At 42.1% G+C, this 16,685-nt stretch overlaps 2 protein-coding genes across 6 annotated transcripts in view; both read right to left on the bottom strand.

The window, feature by feature from the left end:
* Nucleotides 1–16,685, bottom strand: part of RPL31 (ribosomal protein L31) — a 662,822-nt gene that overhangs the window by 70,616 nt on the left and 575,521 nt on the right. The gene's annotated exons all lie outside the window — the stretch shown is intronic.
* NPAS2 (neuronal PAS domain protein 2) overlaps nucleotides 1–16,685 on the bottom strand; it is a 97,624-nt gene that overhangs the window by 62,726 nt on the left and 18,213 nt on the right. For 2 of the 4 annotated variants that reach the window (XM_052664888.1, XM_052664889.1), the window contains exon 2: nucleotides 5,525–5,623. The exons of the other annotated variants lie outside the window; for them this stretch is intronic. The gene's annotated coding sequence lies outside the window, so the exon portion shown is untranslated. The remainder of the gene's footprint in view (nucleotides 1–5,524; nucleotides 5,624–16,685) is intronic. 4 annotated transcript variants of the gene reach the window in all.

Raw genomic sequence — 16,685 nt, 5'->3', positions numbered from 1 at the left:
GGAGCACCTCTCCTCTATCAAGAGAGACAGAGGCAGCTTGGCTTGTTTGGCTTGGAGAAAACTCTGGGGAGACCTCATTGAACTTGAAGGGAGCTTACAAGCAGGAGGGGGACCAACTTTTTGCATAATCTGATAGTAATAATACAAGAGAAAATGAGTTTAAACTAAAAGAGGGGATTTAGGTTAGATATTTCAGAGAAATTTGTTACTCAGAGGGGTGGTGAGGCAATGGCACAGCTGCCCAAAGTGGCTGTGGGAGCCCCATCTCCGCAGGCATTCAAGGCCAGGTTGGATGGGATCCTGGGCAACTTTATCTAGAGGTTGGCAACCCTGCCCATGGCAGGGGGGTTGGAGCTAAGATCCCCTCCAACCTAAGCCACTCTGTGATTCTATTCTTCTGTGATTCTACGATTCCCTTCTACCGTGAATCCAGCTCTTGTCAGCATACCTGATCCAGCTTTGAACAAGCAGTGAAGCAAGAATGTGGCTCAGTGTAGGCTTACCAAAACTATGTTGTACATGATGGCTAGATGTAGGAGGAAAAGAAGCAGAAAAGATAAAAAGGAGAAAAGAGGTGAAAACAACTGGCAGGAAACCCTGGAGGTTGATGGGTCAGATCCCCTGGCTTCCCAGACTCGTGCAAAACACCTGGGAGAGGCAGTCACAGGGCTTTGGCTTCAGATGGGAAAAAGAGGAAAGTCCCTAAAATCTTCACAAAAATGGTATCCTGATGGCATTACTAGGAAACCAGGAGAAAAGCTTTTGTTATGAGATGGATCAGGATTTTTGGTCACGGGAATGCTGTTGTTGCTCTTGTCTGCTGGGTTTCAAGCAGTCTCAAGGGTGTCTGTAGAAACTATAGCAACTTTAGCGTCAGCAGAAAATATATCAACTTATAGAAACTACGACAAAAGTAGTATAAAATCCAATATGACAGCACTTCACTTTATTTTCATACATCCTACTGCCACATTATTACGGGGTATTTGGGTATGGAGATTTTTTTTTTTATAATAAGAACAATATTTGGTCCCCCTCGGGTGTTTTTCCCCCCCACCATTCACCTTGCTTTCCATATTTCAAAAGGCAACTCCTGAAAAAACTTTGCTGATTGTTTCCTACTTCAAGTGAAAAAAAAAGTACATGATGTTAAATCTGAACACCAAGACTTTGTGAATGTGTAAACTTCAGAACTCTAAACCTTTCAGACTGTGCCAATGTAAACCACCCCAAAGTGCAGAGAATTAAGTACACTTTATCCTTTCTGTCTATGATTGAACGTGTTCCAGTACTCTTAAAATTGGCAGCGAGGAGTCTCTCAAATCCCTCAAAGCAGACCAGAGCTTTTTCAAATGGGTGTCGGAAAAAGAGGGCAATCCTCATCCAAATCTCAGTCCCATCCCTGTAGTTCTTGCCTTTGAAAACTCTCACCTTCTGTTTTTCATCACCTCACTCTTGAGGACACGGGACAGGAAAAATAAAACCTATATTTTCTAAGTGAAATGCTCTCTATTCACTTAGTGAAGATGACACAGAAATTTTGAGCACTTTCACAAGGCACATCTGCCTAATATATCACTCACCCTTTTACACGTTGCTCCACTGTTTTCCAACCTACCCACTATCAAGATACACAAGTTTCTTGCTCCAACCTCTGGCAGCCAAAATGGCTGAGAAGCATATTTTGGGAATCCAACCATAGGTTTTCTGATCTCATCCCTGCCCTGTGTCTTCTTTCCCACAGCACCCCAAGCCAGCACCTCCTCCCATCTGCAAGCCAACTCTGTCCCCATACCCCTTCCTCATTCTGGACCCGGTGTGTGGCTCAGAGGATTAGCAGCAGCATTGCCATGAGTAACATGCTGCATGTTGGAGATGTGTGTCTGTGTACTTGTGAGCACAGCCAAGCCACATAAAGCTCGGTGTACATATGGGCTATAAGAAGAAGGAGTGATGGAATTTAGCTGCAGCTGTTCAGGTGGGCAAAAAGGTCTGAGCTAGATTTGGTGAAGGGTGCTGGAATAGGTAAGCCACTAAAAGGCTTCACTCATCCCCATTAACTCAGAAATGTTTTACTGGAACGAACAGGTTCAATTTGTCCACAGTCTAATTCCAGGCTATTTTAAAACTGACGTTATCCCAAGAAATAATGCCGAGTCCTAAACTGTACTGTGAGGCGTGCAGTAAATTTTTAGTCAGCTAAAGAGCGAAGGATGAAATGCGAGAGGACATTTTTCCTGATATACTTTTTTCTCTCGCTTCGTGGAAATATTGATGGGAAGGATAGTAGTTCTGCTGCTGAATGGCGAATCGCGTGGCCATAAAGATACATTATGTGCATCAGTCCAGCAGGCAGTTCTCTCAATCTTGCCTCCTCTGCAAATGCAGTTATCTTGCTCTGGCACTTTGCAAAATCCTCTAAATTACTATTAAATTAAATACTTTTAATTTATGGAAGATTTTAGCTGAACTCATATTTCTCTGCCATTAATTATCAAGTATTTTACTGATGCTGTGAAAAACATTAATAAATCAATCTAAATGAACTCCTACCTTCCCCACTGAACTGGTGCTGCGCGTCATCAGTCACACTCCAACCTGAGAAGGTTATATTTCCTTTGGATTCATCACTAATCTCATTTTGAATCACGCATTTCTGAGTGGGCTCAGGGCAGCATTTTTTAAGCTAGTGATGGGAGTATGTTTAAGTTGTGTGAATATGTGGATGGATTTTCAGATGTTCTCTGTGATTTGAAACGATTTCCCTTTTGCAGTGTTACGGTTGGCTTGTATCTTTCTTTTCCTTTTTTTTCTTTTTTCTCTCCAGAAACAGCAATTACACTAGCTATCTTTCAAATAAAATACAACTTCCAGTGTATTCTTAGACACCATGGGGCTCTGGGGAAGGATTGGTGGAAACACAGGTAGTGATAAATCACTGAAATTGAAGAACATGTGGGTGTTCAGAAAGGTAGTTAGATGACTAAATATGGATTTCAGTGCTGAACTCTCAGCACCCAAAATTGAAAATATTGACCTTGATATACAGTGCTGGTCTTCAGTGTGCCTTAACATGGTGAAAGGATTTGCAGGGCTTCAATGCGGGTAAGTCACGTCCCAAAATATAGACTAAGCAGGACTGTATTCGTAAAGCAGGCAGGTGAGATTTTCCCATGCTGACAACACTACTGGGGACACTCTTATTACTCAAAACAGTGTTGTTCCAGAGAGAAAAAACAAGTCTGTAATTTCACAGACCAGACAACAAAAGTAGATGTTCCCATTTCATCCACTGTTTTCCAAAGCCAACACAAATCTTGGCAAAGGAACGTATTTTATGAAGTTATGTGGACTGACTTAATGTATTAATCTTTACAGTGACACAGATTACTAGAAACTCAATGATATGTGGAATGTTTTATGATGTGCTTTCACTCTGATAAATAGCTAATCACCATATATTTGTGACAACAGAACATTACAGGAAGCAGTGATATGTGTTCTGAAAAACACCATCGGTCCTTTTATGCCCTCTGCATAATGTTCTGTCATCTGTGATGCTTAACTTTGCAGCGTTGCTTTCAAAAACACCAAAAATGTTCATAATGAAAACCCTAACATTTGTCAAATGCCTCCTTTCTGGTCTTTTGTGGTGCTGTTTTTATTTCCCCAAGTAAAAGTGCATTACATGCCATTTGGCAGCTGGTAATTGTATGCGTATTGAATTAAAGCATTGATTTTAATTTTCAAAGTCAAACTCACTCTCTTTTAGCTGAATGAATTACTTTTTTCATTAGAGAAAATATTGGTGCTGGACTTCAGATACAGGATCTGAGCTTACACAGCCTGTCCCCAGGGATATTTTCTACTGCGCTCTTTTGAAATATTGAAAGGTTCTAACTTACCCATTATCCAGGAAAAAAAAAGAGAATAAATCTCCAAATGGTTAGCACAGCTCCTAAATTCATTGCTAGCTTTCAGCTATTTTCCATTGGATTCCAATTCCCTGGCTGCTAGGATGGCTTTTTGTCATATAGGGTAAGAAATAACAGGCCGGGCAAAGTGTGGGTGAGAAACCTTGAAAGAAACGCAGGTGCTGCTAGGAACTGCACAGATTATGCCATGGATATCAATCTATACTTGAGTCAATGGTAAGGCACATTTAAGAAGACTCTCTGGGAAACAGAGGCTCTCTGATACTTTCCCCTGTATTATCCTTTTCATAGATCCAGATACTTTTCCCTCTCTAGTCTGCTCCTGAGGGGCTTAAATGCGGACCGCAGTAGACACTCTCATGTGGAAATCATAGGGGGAAAAAGAAAGAGGGATCACAGGTTGTCATCCCAAACAGATGTTTGAAAAAGGACTGTAGCTTTGTGCCAAGTTTCTGAACACAGGCTTCTTCTACTGCTATCTCAAAACCTAATCACCATGAGCCAAGTCTCTGACCTGTTGCTCTTATCGTGCATTCAAAGGCATCTGCTGCTTCCTTATTCTTCGACTATCAAACCAATTATCTCTGGCTCAGTCTGGATTTTGTCTCACTCTGGAGTCTGTGAAGCTGTTCAGCCTGCCCTGACAACTGCCCCCTCCACCTGGGAGAGCCTTCTCCTCCCCTCTTCCTCTTGCAGCATCACCCCATCCCCAAGTTTGGCCACCTGCAGAGCTCAGTTGGGATGAGGAGACTGGAGCCTCTCTGCCCTCTCTCACAGTCCTGAGGAGGAGATCAGGCTGCTCTGCTCTCACATCAGTAAGAAGCAGCAGCAAGTCCTTTGAAAGAAAAGGAGCTAAAGCCCTGTAAACCTGGCTTGGAATTATGGCCTAACCCTGTATGCCAAGCCACTACAGCAGAGCTGGAAGGAGTGAGAGCAGCAGCTGCTGCCCTTCTGCAGACAGGTTTCCTGCTAATGAGGAATCACATTTTGGACAAGGAATATGCCCACTACCAACAGCTCCATCCACCCTGGACATGTGACAGTTGGGCTGAAGATTTTTTTGTCATGCCATGACTCCTCTATTTGTTGCATAGCGAGCTGAACAAAAAAACTCTCTGCAGAGTTTAAGAATTAATTTTAATACTATGTTTCAATTCCTCCATGCCTCAAGATCTCGTATGTATGCCACAGCTTTCTCTTATTTCTTTATCTAGCAACTCAGTACTTCCTCACAAGCACTGTTACAAAATCCAGGGATAAGACTTAATTCAATCCTATCTCCCACTGAAAAAAAAAAATTGTATGTGGAGAAAAGCAGATGATGTCCTGCCTCATGCATTTTTGCAGCTCTGCTGGTACACGTGAAAGAAAATGCTAGTCCACATTAGTTACTCTGGATCTTGTCTCCTCTAAAACCTGTGATTCTTTTTGCAGCTAGGCATTAACATGGGTTTCCTCTGAGGCATAATAAAAATATCACAGTAGTGACATACATCATCTTTTGGACGCCATGTTCTGTGATGAAATTTTTCACGGTACACTTAGTTTGCATTTGTCCAAAGTAACTGAAAGTGAGAATGTGCACTGACCTGCTCCAGAGCAATCGTATTAGCCACCAATAATGCAGAAGATCACGTGCGTCAATTTGACTCTGTGCAGCACAGTGTGTTTATTATTTCTGCAATAAACTGTGGAAGAAAATAAAGTGTGAGAGCGTTTCAGTCATGTCTAGCTGTCCTATTGCTATAGTATTACTTTAACAGTAGAAGCAGATTGGGGATATATACACAGGTCTTTTCTCTGGTGGCACAGATATCTGTTTTACCAACCTGTTTTTGTTTCTAATTCTTATTTTAGCCAAACTCTTAGAGCCTTTACAAATAGCCAATACATATGCTGATCTCTATTTCCACATTTAGACCACCTACTGTTATACTGCTTCCATTTCAGTGTGATAAAGGAAGCTACTGGTTCAGGAGTTTGTTGCTCATTTGAGGGGTAGCTGCTATTCTACAAATGAAGGGAGCAATTGATGCAATTTCTTTGCTGTACAGCTTTCGCTCATTAATAAATTTGTTCTGTAAAAATCGAGGGTGCAATTATGGATGAGGAGAGGACATCATGCACACATTCAAATATTTCTTGATACCAGAATTAGGGAACCTGACACTAATCACAGCCATGCCCATAATGAGGATTTTCTGAGAAGCTGACGCTCCTTGGAATGCAAAGGCAAACCATACAGCAGCACATAGGGCTGTTATTATCTGGAAATAAAAGGATGATAGCAGATCTTCATGTGGGGTTGAAAGAATCGTGAGCATTTCTGGCCTCTATCCAAGGGCAGGAAGAATTTGGGGGAATTAGTGCCCTCTTCAAGAAATAAAGGTGCTGGCAGCCCTGGGATGATGTGGATTTTATATACGAGTCTTTTGTCACTAAGATTACACAAGCTTCCAGCCTTGTCTTTGCAAAATATTAAAAGATTTCAAATGGGCTTTACCCTTGAGAGACAGATTCCAAAAGGATGTTACACAAATAAAGTGATGAATGGGATGCCTATACATCGTTTATTTCCTCTCGGAATTGGTGACCTTCCATCACTCAGTAGTTTCCTTCACACTCCCTCACTTGTGAATTACAAGTTAATCAAGAGCACAATGGAAACAATGCATGCATAGCCTGCTCACTGCATTCATCTCTCTCCTCAGGGTGGATTACGGGTGTTGAAGTTGTAATGAGTTTTCTTTTAGTCCAGTTTTGACCTCAATTCTGACTTTACCAGCAAAAATGTATTGTGTGAGATTACACAAGATGTATTTGGAAAATACACTGGTGATCTGGGAAAGGGTTCGTGAAGCAGGATTAGTTTTAAAAAAGTAAGAACATCTCCTGGCTTTTAACCACTCTGATGTAAAGTGAGGAATGGCAATGGAAAAGAGGTCTCCTGTACTACCTCCTAAATCCTGTTCCTGGTTTTGCCACAGAGAATGATTTTGATGCTATTTCACACTTATCAGCACAGAGGAAGCAGTATTTCAGCATGCCGATCTGTTTTACGGAGCCTGAGCCTGGGCTTGTGGGACTTCCCCTCAGAGGGAATGCAATGCATCTGTTGCAAATATTTATTTTCAGACTATACAGATACACAATACCAGTGAATGGAATACCAGGAAAAACTGTTCTCACACAGCTGATAATACCAGTGGTAACAAAGAAGGAATTATTCTCATTATAAAGAAGAGTTGATCTGAAAGGTAAAGAGAGGTGGTAATTAATTTCCTTTAATAGTCACACTGGGATCTCCTGTAGTGTGCGGTCTGATGTTAATAATATATTTTCCCCCCTATAATTAATGTTCATGTTCTGTTCCTGGGGGATTCTTCTCCACTATTCTCAGCATTGTCATTACTCAAGCACACACAAGCAACTTGAGCACCTTGGTCGATGCAATATCTAACTCAAGCTCTGCTTCTCTTCCCCGTGTCTGATCCCCTGCCAGGTGAGTGGCAAATGCCATCACTGGAACACGCAGCCTCAGGAAATCTGGGAAATAATGAAGCATTTTGCTCTATTTCAGAGGCACACTAAATGCTAACAAAACAATAGGATAGCACAAAGAGCGAGTGACCCCCTCTGCCTGTCCTGATTTCTGAGGTTTGATGTTCAGCGACAGGGAGGTGGAGACCGGCTCCTTGCTGACCTCATAGAGTCACGAGGCAGCGCCACAGCAGAGCGACTAGGGAAGACCTAGGACTTCAGAGGAACCTGTGTTTCTTGGGCTGTGTGCTGAGGGCACAGGCACAGAATGCAGCCAGGGCAGAAGCAGCAAAGCATGGGCTTCTGCTGGCTGGCTGCCAGACTCTGGCGTAAACCAAAGCCCCCCTGAAATAGTTGCACTGTGCACCAGAAGCCAGTCAGCAACAGAACTGTTCTAAAATCCTCTCACTAAACCATGCTGGATGTTCCCTGCATGCAAACATGGGGATGATTCTGCCCTTTTTTGGAAAGCAAAGAATCTGAGTGATGAGCTGGTCCTTAACAGAAAGAGCAGAAAGGCAAAAAGCTTAGAAAGGACTAGGTAAACAAATGCTATGATGTTGTACCAGTTTCCCCTGGAGTTTTATACTAGTTTTTATTGTAGGGATCCTGCAGGACAAAGCTGCCAGTAAAGTTACTCTTCTCCCTTTACTTTAAATTACCTTGAGTTTGCAATGGACGCTGATTTGCATTCACCATGTTTTAGAAGATAAGGATGACTCTGTGACTCTCAGCAGACATGAAAGAAAAGAACATGACATAGGGCTCAGATATATTCTTTCTGTTTCTGAAAGACAGCAGAGATGTGTGTTTAGGAGAACACAGATGCAAATGCCTTTTAAATGCCTTTTTTTTTTTCTTCTTTTTTTAAGGGGCAAAAACTTGCCGAAAGTGAATGTTTCCAGAGGTGCTACATCTCTGCTCTACCCTCCTACATCTGCTACACTGCCCTATCCTCCATGCCTCTTGCTGCTGCCCACTACTAATGCACGTTCCCACCTCAGCACATCTAGCCGTATACACTTACTGATTTCAGCTACAGAAATATAGTCCAGGCAAAGATTTATGTTTTCTGGAAATGCCTTCATGTATAAAACATAACAGTTTCCTGAGCTTTTCTCCCCTTTCAGGAAAAACTGAAATACCTCCACGTTTCCTGTTAAGACTAGATTTTATTTACCTCCTTATGAATAAGAACAGTATTATGCCTAATTTTGTTTGCGCATATAAAATTCTCCAGATGTATGTCTGAGAAAAAAGGGTATAGTACTGAGAAAAAGAGAAAAAATCCTGGTTTTTGTATACAGCCTAGTATTAAAGACAGAGCTGTAATGCACACAAAGTGCTTCTTGACGTTTCTGGCTAGTTGACGTATCTCTAAAGCAGTAAAATTAATGAGTAAATAACTAGAAAGATGGAAAGAGAGTACTGCTATTACTGACCCATTAGGAAGGTTCCTAAGATTCAGAGACCTATATAAGCTGGTTTAAGATCAAAATGCATAAATTCATATGACACAAATCCATCTTTCTAGAAGAAATGTTTGCAAAATCAGCATTCACATACAGGATATAGCTAATACAGCATAGTGACTTCCTAATAACCTATCTGGAAACACTTTATTGTATGGAAAATACTTTGAAGGGTAAAGTTCCAGCCACTATTTTTAAACATTGCACATTCTCCTGCTCAATCTGACAAAGTATGTTTCTCAAATACATTCCAGTCTTTCTCATGTTTTCCAAATTTATATTTCCTATTTTGCACTGAAAAAAAAATACAAGGAAAGCAGAGAGAAAATATGTTGTTGAAGGTATCAGTAAATGCCTGCATTCAGTCATCTGGTTAATGGAAAACTGAAATACAACTTCTCTTTACTGGACAAAATCAAATTTCTGAAATCTTCAGTAAAAAGTAATTAGATGTAAGATACGTAACAGGTCTTCACATTAGAAGTGTCTCATTTGCACATAACATGGAAGTTACTTGCAGGTGGTGTCCACTGGTGTAGGTGTTTCCCAGTATAAGTAGTCCTAAATGACCTGCAGCTTCTTCTACCAAACTGAGTAACCAGCTTGAGACTTTGATCCAGGAGGCACTGCAGGCACAGTGCAAACTGCCATGCAGATCCCAGTTCTGGAGACCAGTGAGGGACAGTGAGTCCCTGATAGGTTGCTTACGCCCTTAAACCACAACACTTTGGGGGCCATCTCCTCTGAACTAGCAGACATAACTTCCAATAAGAGAGCCATAGTAAAGCCATGTAGTGGGGCTGCCTCATACTCTACTTTTCTGTTGCAACTGTAGACCTTCTAGTATCAAATCTAGTATCAAAGCTTCACGTGGGGAAATGGTTCTGCTGGAGCAGAACAGCAAGGAGGCTCTGAAGGCTGTTTTTAACAAACTGAGGAAAATAATTTTACATTTTGAGTTACATCCAGAATGCATCCTTTTGTCTAACACTCTTGTACCCACCTGGGAAGCCTGTGTCTTAGGATACACAGGTTCTGCTCATACCAAAAGCTTGTTTCTAACTAGAGGGTAACTAAAGACCTTTTTAACACCTGTACTTTACGGATTTAGTATGCTAATGTGAAAACCTGTCTTGAATATCTAATCCAAGAATGTTTTACTTTCTTCTTCTGTACTCTTAAGTAGTTAGTCCTGCTAATTCAACTCCATCAGGATGAAAGGCATTAAATGAAATGTCTGGAAGGAATTAATTTAAGTGCTTATCAAAGACTGGTAACATCAGTTTTCACAGGTAAGTAAAATGAATGCATGTGAACGGAAATTAGGTACATTGATTCAGCTCTATTGTGAAAACAGCTTGGAGATAATGCCCAGGAAAACATGCATCATGTTAATAGAACAATTACAATGACCCTGACTACACTAACTGCATTTCCACTTTGTCAAAATCAGTGTCAAAATGCCCACAGCATAAAGCTCGTATCTGTTGGTGCCCATTTTACAATGGGGCTTTGAGAAAAAAAAAAATAAAAATCATCCATCTCCTCTGTGAGGAGACCTTGTTGCAGCCTTCCAGTACTTAAAAAGGGATTATAAAAGAAGGGGAATCAACTTTTTAGTAAAAACTTGGATAGATAGTGATAGGACAAGGGGGAATGGTTTTAAGCTCAAGGAGGAAATATTCAGATTGGATCTCAAGTTCTTCACAGAGAGAGTGGTGAGGTGCTGGCTCAGGCTGCCCAGAGAGGTTGTGGATGCCCCGTCCATGGAGGTGTTCAAGATCAGGTTGGATGGGGCAGTGGGCAACCTGGTCTAGTGCCAGATCTGGAGGTTGGCGGGCCTGCCTCTAGCAGGGAGGTTGGAACTTGATCCTTGGGGTCCCTTCCAGCCCAAGGCATTCTGTGATTCTGGGATTTCTATGATTCTTCCTCACTACTCACCCTTGCACAGAATAAACTGTTAAACTCAATTTGGAGCTTTTGTATCTTTTTTGCAGATACATAAGATTTTAAGGGCTATTATTAGTTTACTGAAATGAAATTGCTGTTCATACGAAAAGCTTCAATGCAAAATCAGGACGACATGACCTGAAACAAATATGGATTCCATGCCTTGCCAGAAAGACATGTTACAGCAAGGGCTATCCTGCTCTGGGTGGAACAACACTGTTGAAGGCTGCAGCCCTACTTTAAAAAGACAGAAGAAGTAACAGTTTCTTGAGACTGTGCCTCTGCTGCTGAAGAGAACAGTGTCTGGTCAGTGACTTGTTCAGCTGGAACAAATGACCAGTCACTGATGTGAGATTTCAAGCAGCTTACAGCTTTCTAGGCTTTGTTTACTTGCGTGCAACATATGTTCATGAGTAAAGTTTATTAGCATTCTTGCCTCTATCATATGCAGTTATCTGAATCCCACAAAGCAGCAGTTCCAATTGGAATGTCACAGGCTCTGGGACAAACCTCTTCTTGTACCTGGGTCCTCCTTGACCCAAATGACCTAAAGTCATGTCTGTTATACAGGGTGAAGTGAGCAAGTTAGAAGTCCCTGGAGGCCCACTAGGCTGGCCTGTGTACAAATGCCATCAGAGCAAATGGCTTGTGAAAAACCCTGGAGCAGATATGGGCCACAAGAATACACTGAGACCAAGGGCTAGTGTTAGAGGCAACAAGTGGACTTGTGGCAGCAGGAGTGTTAAGTGGTAAATCCTGAAAGCTTGTCAGGGACAGATGAAGACAGCTGGCATTGGCACTGAAGGACAGTATGTTAGTTGTGTTGTGGAGAAGAGCACATGAACTCTAAGCCAAATATGGAGCCAAACAAAGTCAGTAAAAAAGCCACCAGTAAAAAAACTGACTAGTCCTTGCTGTAGTCCAGCAGGCCTTGTTGTCTGTATCTGCAGACCAAGTACCTCAGACCAGCTAGTTTTCAACCCTAGCCCTCATCCTAAATCTAATCCTGCCTTTAATTATCACCTGAAAACTCCTACTCCTTAATATTGACATTAGATTTGGGTCCAAAGTGTTCACTGATGCATGTTATGAGAGCTACATGGTGAGGGCCATATAGCTATGGATAGCCCTCTGATCAGGAGAGAAATTCATTACTATGCCCTGCAAGTCCTTCTGATCCAAAATGATATACTGTTGCTGGTTATGGCTATACTTAGAACGTAAAAGAGATTTTTCCCACAGCATCTTTCTCTTCCTTGTCTGCATAAAATATAAAGCATCACTCAGTTCTTGTCCCATTGGAGAATTCCTTTGGAAATCCTTCATGGCGATGTGACTGCCCGGTGCTATTGCTGTTCTGCACCAAGAGGCTTTTATGGAGGTTCACTCGCACGCCTACACTGGCATTCCCCAGCTTCCCTAAAGATAAAGTAGGTGTTACAGCCAAAGCCTGAGGGTCTGAATAGCCACCTTTATATCTTGCTTGAGCCCTGTTTGCCACATAAACTAGCTTCCTGGCAGCAGACTGAATGCTTTTAGAAGTGTGGAGATGGGAAAATGCAAAGGTAGTATTTCTGCTTTAAGGCTGTGCAGGAATGCCCCAACTGGAATGTCCTACATGGAGAGCAGCCCACACGCAGGGCAGTGAAAGCGTTGCTGTCTTAACTGCTGTAATGCACATTTGACTGAAATCTTTGGTTCTGAAGAAGCTGCATTTTTCTGGCTCATATCTAGGAAAGTAGATTCTCAGTTTGCTGCCAGGTGGGAAGGAAGAGTTAAGTTTTTAAGAGCACTGAGTGGCACATTAGCAAGTGTAAATGCATCCAAAAAAATGAAAAAGGACTGTATCACTGCTTCTGATTCAGTGTTCTTTGCCAAATAACACTCTCGCAGTCACCTTTTCTTCCTCAAAGAGAACAGTTTGCGACAGATTGAAGTCTTCTCCCCTGCTATGTCAGAAGCCTTTATGTGACAATTACAACATCATTTTTGTTTTACGATCAGCTGAAGTCAGTTCAAAACAGCACTTCACCTCACACACGAAATAGTATGGCTTCATGTGACAGGACTGCAGTTTGGCAGAAGCAATTCCTCATTTACAATCTGCTTTCTTCTATGTCAGTGTTTTCCACCCAATGCAGAGTAACTTCAGTTTTGAAGTCAGTCAGGCTTATCTGGAGGAATGACTCATCTAGGGCAATCAGAGTAGCCTGCTCCTGCATGCACTGAGAAGCACTCAAATGCTGAGCAGTGGAGGAGGAGAAAAACTACAAATCCGAGACAGGAAAAACCTTGGTCCTTCCTTCCAGATAAAATCTGTATATTTGTCAGCAGCTCTAAGTTGCAGCGCTGGCACTCGAAAGGGGAATTTCTTTATCTCCCCCCTTTCCATAGTGATTTCCTTTTTCTCCTGTTCCACCCAGCTCACATGCCACGGGCAGAGCTGGCCTCAGAAACTTCAGAGAAGCCAGCTGGCTGTATGTGAGCCCCTAGATCAGGGGATCCTGCTGATGTAATCTACAACACCGTGTTTCTAGCTTTTTTTTGTATGTCTCCAGTATAGCAACTAGCCAAGAGCAGGCCTAAACGCTGCAGTGTTCAGTGTGATTTTGGCTTCCCCTGACAATCCGCTCTTTCACATCATCCACCGGACCTATGAAAATAATACAGCATTTCCCATTAGTAACCTCTCCCACTTGTGACTTCTTTTCTTTGTGGCCAGAGGAGATGAAGTGCGCAGTTACCCCACAAAAAGCTCTCCAGAGCAACCACCATGAATTCAGGAAACCTGGCCCTCAGCCCATCCACTTTTCCTGATTTTGAGCAGTTCCTATTTAATTTCTCTCCTGGCTGCTTTTCCTTTTAAAAATGCTTATCTTTTAAGGCTAAACACATGAAAACACAGTGTTCCTAAATAGGAGAGGACGCACTCAAGTCTGCCTGAAGCCTGCCTCAGGCTAGTCCTGCACACACCCAAGCGCTGCCCACAGGCAGCAACATCATGGTCAGAGCCACAGATGGTTGTAAGCAGGCACCACCAGCAAGCAGCTCCATTTCATCTGACTTCTAAATCTTACACTAGGAGCAGTTTTACACATGTGGAGCAACTCACTGTAGATGCAAGTCACTTAATTCAAATCCGGAAGGAAGCAATTGCACATCATAAAGTGCTGCAAGCTGTGAAACTAGTACAAGTTAATGTCTTACTGGATGGTGTCAGAAAGCTCTTGTGAAGGTCATCTGAGGTCTGTAGGGTCTGGCATATAGTATCACAAAGCTTAAAGATGCTCCATAGCTTTGATATCTTTATCTTTCTCACAAATTTAATTGGTATTAGCCAACAAATCAGAATGTAGCTAGACAGGCACACGTACAACCACGTAAAACATGATCAAGTAATCCTTTATTCTCCCAAGAAACTGAGCAAAAAAATCCATAGTTTTGAACTCAATACCCAAAACAGGCAGGTTTCCAGGACTGGACCCTGTAAAGATTTACAAATCAAAAAGTTAGAGGTTACAATGTCTAATTTTTAGTCGCATGGATTCTTTCTTCTTACCTAACTTGAGGTATTCTCAGTACAGATGGCTGACAGCAGAGATAACTGTCTAAATGGCCTCTGTAGTCAGCGGAGAGAAACAGCAACTTTTAGCCTCAACCCATTTCTAAGAAAGTTATTAACATCAATCAAATATACCATGCTTGAGAAGTGCCCTGATAGTAAAGGCTCAGACTAAGCACCCCCCTCTCCCTCTAGTCCCCCAGTACCTCGTGAGACCACACTACTGATTTTCTGTTTTCTTTCTATTCTTCTATTCTCTTTTTCTATCTTTCTATCTTCTATTCAAACTTCACAGGTACCAGCCTGTAATCAGCTAGGTTTACAGAATCACAGAATCACAGAATGGCCAGGGTTGGAAGGAACCTCAAGGATCATGAATCTCCAACCCCCCTGCCACATGCAGGGCCACCAACCCCCCCATTTAGTGCTACACCAGGCTGCCCAGGGCCCCATCCAACCTGGCCTTGAACACCTCCAGGGACGGGGCATCCACAGCCTCTCTGGGCAGCCTGTGCCAGCACCTCACCACTCTCTCTGTAAAGAACTTCCCCCTGACATCCAGCCTAAATTTTCCCTCCCTCAACTTAAAACCATTTTAAGGAGTTTAAGGACATTGTGGATGCCCCATCCCTGGAGGCATTCAAGCCCAGGCTGGATGTGGCTCTGGGCAGCCTGGTCTGGTGGTTGGTGATCCTGCACATAGCAGGAGAGTTGAAACTAGATGATCATTGTGGTCCTTTTCAACCCAGGCCATTCTATGATTCTATGATTCTCCACCCTGAATCCTATGGAGAACCTGCTTCAGTACTTTCTCCCAATGGTTAGAGGAACTCTACCTGATAGCCTAAACTTTCTGTACCTATGTATTGGAAGTTTAAACCTTTTTGTTCTTGGGATAATTTGTGCTTTAACTTAAATAGCTTTCCTTCATGTTTCCTTTTCATCTACCTTCCAGGAGCAATCACACTGACTCTCAGGCTCCATTTTGCTCAGCCTGCTCATGTGCACGATTCCTGAATCAGACTCCTCTTCACCTCCAAAACGTACAAGGAAAGTCCCTTGAAGGGGGAGAAATGTCTTTTTAACTTTGTGTATGTAGTGATCCTTTATTTATCGTTCCTTCAGACTTGTGCCCTGTCCTTTAGTTTGCCCTCTGCTTACATGGGCATTTCACAGTGAGAGAGAAAAATGTGTTAAACATTCAGAAGCAGAATTGTACAAGCACTATATGGGGGATTCAGGGCTAAGAGTCTGAAGTCACTCTAAGTTCGTTCCTGAAAAATCATATAGTTGTCAGACTGGGCAAATCAGAGATGTCCCGTATTTCTTGGGTTCTGAAAACCTAACTGAAGGTTAACATTTGGCTGCATGTTTTAGAGATAAATTACAAATGAGAACATTGAGCACATCCCAGAAGTTATGGTATTTCCTTTAGATATTTGATATTCCATGCAGCCGAGTGCTGCCTCAAGACTGATGAAAACTTCTATTGTATGCTTGATTTATGATCTATTTGGAGATTAAAAAAAAAAAGTGCACTTAATACTTTCATTTCTTTGTTTCCTCCTTTTTTTTTTAATAACCAGGCCACAGTCCAGGAAAAGTAAGTTTTGCGGATATGTTTATCGACCCCTTGCATTGTGATTTAGTAATATACATCAGCTGGTACTTACTCTCACATAAATGAAAACCTGATGAGGAAAGATATTGAGCACATGTTCTAAAATAAGTATATGCTTTAAACATGCTATTAAATTGCAGTGCTTGTCTTTCCTCATTTTCTGGATTTTTCCATTTCCTTTCCTGGAGTATTAATTCCTCTGGGGCATATAATAAAGTCCTTACTCAGACAAAACTACTTTTCTATTTACTTTATGCTGAAAACTGCATGAGACAGTAATATCCTCGAGACGAAGAATTTCTTATCATTTAGATCTACAAAATAAAATTGTTTTTTCATAGATTCATGGAATTGTTGAGGTTGGAAAAGACCTCTCAGATCACCCAGTCCAACCACCAGCCCACCCCCCCCATGCCCTCTAGCCATGTCCCCCAGTGCCACATCCACATGATTCTGTAACACCTCCGGGGACACCAACTCCACAACTTCCCTGGGAAGCCTGTCCCAATGCTTGGTTAGTCTTTCTGAGGCAATTTCCTCTTGTCCTGTAGCTGTTATCTGAGAGATAGAGGCCAACCTCCATGTCACCACAGCATCCTTTCAGG

The sequence above is a fragment of the Tympanuchus pallidicinctus genome, unplaced genomic scaffold, assembly GCF_026119805.1.
Source record: "Tympanuchus pallidicinctus isolate F22 unplaced genomic scaffold, pur_lepc_1.0 scaffold6, whole genome shotgun sequence".
Taxonomy (NCBI): Eukaryota; Metazoa; Chordata; class Aves; order Galliformes; family Phasianidae; genus Tympanuchus; species Tympanuchus pallidicinctus.
Note: the sequence above shows the minus strand (reverse complement) of the source record. Positions and strands in the feature narration are given on the sequence as shown.